Raw genomic sequence first — 5,187 nt, forward strand, 5'->3', positions numbered from 1 at the left:
TTTTTTTTTTTTTTTTTTTTTTTTTTTTTTTTTTTTTTTTTAATTTAGAAATACTGCTTGCTAAAGAAAGTAACAAACAATAAATTAGGTCTGATCTTCCCACTGCTGGAGCACTGTTTGATCTCTATTACTTGACTTTTTTAAATTAAATGCTGAATGATTTTATTACATCTGAGGGTATGATTATGAAAGAATAAGCTCACATACTGTGCTTTCTTAACTCAGTACATATTGTTCTGCATATATGAAATACGTAATATATGCAAAGATAGTTTCTCATCTCCTACCATTAGAAACAACAGAACTGTTTCAATATAACCTCAAGTAGGGTCTGCCAACATTATTTTCTTTCTGTGGTGTGATGTTTTTCTTGATTTTTTAGTGTAGTTCCTATGTACATTTATCAACTTGATACTAACAATAAAGCTATAGACACTATTCTATGTTTTATAATTATTATTAATAATGCTTAATTAATTATCTCTTATTAGAGAAATTGTATAAGGTGTTCTAATTTTTTTAATCTTTAGTTGTTATTTAGCTGTTCGTAATTGACTAACTTTTTAAAGATTTGTACCTATGAAGCCAGTTCAGATTTTTCTGTGTCACTAAAGTTCCAATATTTCATAAGTTAAAATTAGCTCAAGAAATATTTTCCTTAGGCAATTTGTAAGACGGTTCAGTTAATGAAATTACTTATCTCACACATTCAGAGAAAGGAATGAGACAGACAGATAGAGACATCAATTTCCAAATTATTTCTGTATGAAAAAAAAAAAAAGGAGGTGAAGTTGCATTAAAAAGATTGACCTTAAGAAAAACTGTAGTGTGTTATTGATTAGTCAGATACCAAGGCAAAACTTCTCTATGTACTAAGTTTCAGTTCCATAGATATGTTAATACAGCATATTTAGCAGGACATTTAAAGGCCTCAGATTTGGGGATTAGTAATATTAAATATTTTTTTAAATTAATCTCAGTATCTTTGAAAAATAAAAAAAAAATATATTTTCTCTTAACATATGGTCCAACATTTTGCTTTTACCAATATTCATACCGATATTTTCTAAGAGAGAGCAGATTGCTGCTGAATCACCATGAAAATGCTACACACAGTACTCCAAAGAGATGTTCAGTATGTATTTGCATTGTATTAAAACTATCTGAATCATCTGCTGAAAATATGTAACCAATTTCATCCTTTTAATAGCAGTCTATCCAAATAACTGCACCACAGATTGATTATATTTTTCTAGTCAACTATAATTTTTAGTGGGCTATGGAGTGAAAGGTGAGACTGGCCCCGCAGGTGAAAGTAAAAAGGCAAGAAGGCTTCACAACGACTGAGAATAAGGGGGGTGAAGGGGAGCAGTTAGAGATAGTTTATAGAAGTAGGAATGTAGAGCTTGATAGAAAATAAGGGATGGCAGACACTGTGACTGGGACAGTGAGGGGGATGAAGGCCAAAAAAATAAGGGTTTGAGAACAGCCCGAGAACACTTGGCAGGAGGTGATTAGATGTCCACAGGGCAAGAAGAAACCAGTTTTGGGGGATGCCCCCCTGAAAGGCCAGGAGTTTACAGCGAAAACGGTCAGAAGCCTTCACAAGGAAGGCGATAAATCTTCATCCCATGACCCACGACGCACGCACAAGAGGGGAGGGTCTGCTTGCTAATGAACTCTCAGGGGTGTAATGAATATGTATCCGAATTCTGGGAAAACTGTTGATTATGTATTAATTCAGCCTATATCTGTAGCACGATTTTTCTAGACAGTGTACAAGTTAGGCAGATCTATTCCCCTTGCACCCGGTGTCTGCGCAGCACTGAATAAACCATTCCAGCTTTGTAATCTTACTTGGGTTACAGAGTTTGACTCTGCACATCATGGAGAAAAAAAAAAATTAAACTGAAAATTTTAATTGTCCAGGAATTTTGCAACAAAATATATTTTATTAAATATGAAATAATCCTAACCAAAAACTAAAAGAAAAGTTCATCTGTCTAAACTAACAATTTATATTTGAATGTTTGGTCTGAAGAAAGGAAGAGAAAGAGACAGAGAGGAAGGAAGGAAGAAAAGAAAGAAGAAAATCCTACCCCTAAGAAATCTCTATTGCTTTCTTTTGAATTCAGATTTTCCTTGGTTTATTTTCATAGTTTTAGGAATTACTTTTGTGAAATGGAATGAAATGGAACAAAACCTCAACAGATTTCATCTTTACTTTGTATGGAGCAGAAATCTCACAAATTTTTACCAAACTGAAAACCTATGCATATCTGAATTTTAGCAAAGTCTCTATTCAAGTGGAAAACATGGTGATTTACCTGTGCGACCTGGTGTAGGGAACCTGCTTTGGCAGGGGGTTGGACTCGATGATCTCTGGAGGTCCCTTCCAACCCCTACAATTCTGTGATTCTGTGATTTACAGAAGCTGAAGTGATGAAAGGACAGTAGTAACCCCTCTGAGCTTCTGAATCATTGCTGTTGTCCAAAGTAACTGATTGTTTTATTTCTGCACAGCAAACTTGCTATGATAAGCTGAAATCTGACTACAAAGGTCAGAACTCTACACAGAGAAATTACCCAGACCCAGAAATTACCTACTCAACCATACTACTCTTTGTAGTTTCACATCATTTTGCTAAAACTGATTGATAAGTGGAAGTTGTTCTGCAGATATTCTGAATATATTCTGAATAAAGGAAACAGTCTGTGTAAGAGGAAGACATACAGGCATAGACAAGAAAAAGAAGTGAAAGATGAAGCAGGTAGGAATACAAATGACAATATTGGGAAGAAACCCATACTGTATCTAAGACGCTGATGTTGGGAACTACAGAAAAGTCACATGGAATAATGAAGTTGCAAAGTATTCAGAAAATCAGGCAGAGTATTTTCAGGCAGCTTTCAAAACTGCATACCTGCTCCTGTATAAGTAAATTGCTTCCTAGATGTATTTCATGGTTAAAACTCTTTCTTAGCACCATTTGAGAGATGGCATGGCTATCAGACGCCAGTACTACATGAGCAGTAGTGATCACATAATCCAGAAAAATGGCTTTACAATAAACTGGCAATATTTTTCTTCACTGCTGTAGCTGTTTTTCAAAACAACTTAGCAAAACAACTACATGTTCTGACATTCTTTTTTCATTAGACATATTACAAGCCCCTTGTTAATTAATTTTTAATGAAAGAATATCTGTTAGCTACAATGAAGTATAATCTTCTACATACAAAAAAAAAAAAAAGAGAGCAAGAGGCAGTTTTTGTAATTTTTAGTGTTACCAGTTGAATTGAATCACAAGCTTCAAAATGTAGGTGATGTTTTGAGATAAATTCAAAGTAATCATAAATGCATAAAGAGAAGCAAATTATGTATAATCTATCACTTTTTGATTGTACAATAGAACAACTTTACTTCAGACTAATTAAGTGAAAGTGGTCTGTGTAATTATCTAAATGTGTAATTTCCTTTATAGTCATGATAAATGCTAAATATTAATTCCAGTGAAAATTAATAAAAACATAGTTTTTAACCTCATAAGGAAACAAAATGTAGAATCTAATCTCTAATTTATTACAGTGTTTAATGATTTTAAGAAAATTTCTATGTTTAAATGCAGTATAACTTCCCAGAGTTAATTAACTCTGTTCTTTCTGTACATCTATGGTACCATTCTTGTTTGAGTACTATGATTGCTGCTGATTTTTTTAACCAAGCCTTCCTCTCAATTTTCAGTGTGGAATCCTGAAAAGGAAGGCAAATCATTAAAGAAACCTAATCCAACTGCAGGACAAAAATTGGCAGTCAATATTTTATCCAGAGAAGAGTAGATAATGACCAAACTTAGAAGTTTGGAGCTGGCCAATCTATTCCAACACAGTTAGTTATATCCTGCATTTGCTGACTTTACTGAGTTTTTAAATTTATTCTATGATAGATCATTTGGTGGAGAAACTGAGAAGAAACAATAAGATGAAGTTTCATTTTCCACATGCACAAACTAAACAAAGTTGTTGGCCAGCAGAAATTTCCTACTGAAAAATAGCAAAAATAAGGTCCAAGTTTGATATGCTAATGAAAATTCCTGAAGCGGAACAGCTAAGCCACGAAAAATTTCCAAAATCAGTATATGGACACTAATTTTCTTTGAAATGGAAGTTATACTATTAATATACACAGATAGAAACATATCCTAAATCCTTTGAAATTAGTAGGTATCATTACAGAGCTTCAAAGAATCTGCATATCATAGATATTCATGTGATGTGAGACTTAGATCACATACCACTGACACATTAAACCACTTGAAATATGTAGTTTGATTTTTTTTTTAATCTGTGAATAAATTTAAGAGAAATTGCTTTTCCAAAGTAATTACTTTGAAAAAAAATCACATATAACTAAGAAACAGTTAAAAGTGTAATCATATATACAAGTAAATATATCTAAAGAACAGATCTAGTTCAGGTAATTAAATTTTAGTATCAAGTAGACGCATTATAACTTATCATTAACAATAAGTTACTTGGTGTTACCTCTCGCCTGATAAACTTTTTTTTTTTTTTAACCTGTGTATTTTAGTCCCTATCTGTTGCTGTTGTCTGTCCCTGCTGTCAAGATGTATGCATTATGCACTGTCTTACAGATCAGAGGAAAAGTAGTAAAGAAGAGCTGGCACAACACTAAAAGCAACTATTAATACCAGCACCTTTATGACAGTATAAGCTAACTGCTAACCACAAGATCATAATTCTGCTTATATGGAAAGGACAACTGCAACTAGTAGTTGGAAATGCCAAGAAAAGAAAATGAAAACAAACAAACAACAAACAACAACAACAAAAAAAAAAAAAACAAAAAACCCCCACAACTTTAGTGCAATATTAGCATCTCTCACAAGAATAAATTTTCCTAATAAAATGAAATATTTAGTGTTTGGAACTCCTGAATTGGAACTAGCAAAGGAGGTTAAATGTCTTCTTTGTTTCCATTATGCCCCTCAGACACTAAGGAATATGAGGGAGTGTGGGAGACAGTACTGGATCCAGCTTCAGACTGCAGACACTCAAAATTAGGAAGGTACACATGATGTAGATGTTTAGGATATCTCAGGGAAGCTGATGAATCTGTAGGTCTGTGCAGCTGACACTCAGCATCCTTTAGCACAAGGGCAGTGA

Source organism: Centrocercus urophasianus, unplaced genomic scaffold (assembly GCF_019232065.1).
Source record: "Centrocercus urophasianus isolate 14NV4802_14NV808 unplaced genomic scaffold, USGS_Curo_1.0 seq_11, whole genome shotgun sequence".
In the NCBI taxonomy this organism is placed as follows: domain Eukaryota; kingdom Metazoa; phylum Chordata; class Aves; order Galliformes; family Phasianidae; genus Centrocercus; species Centrocercus urophasianus.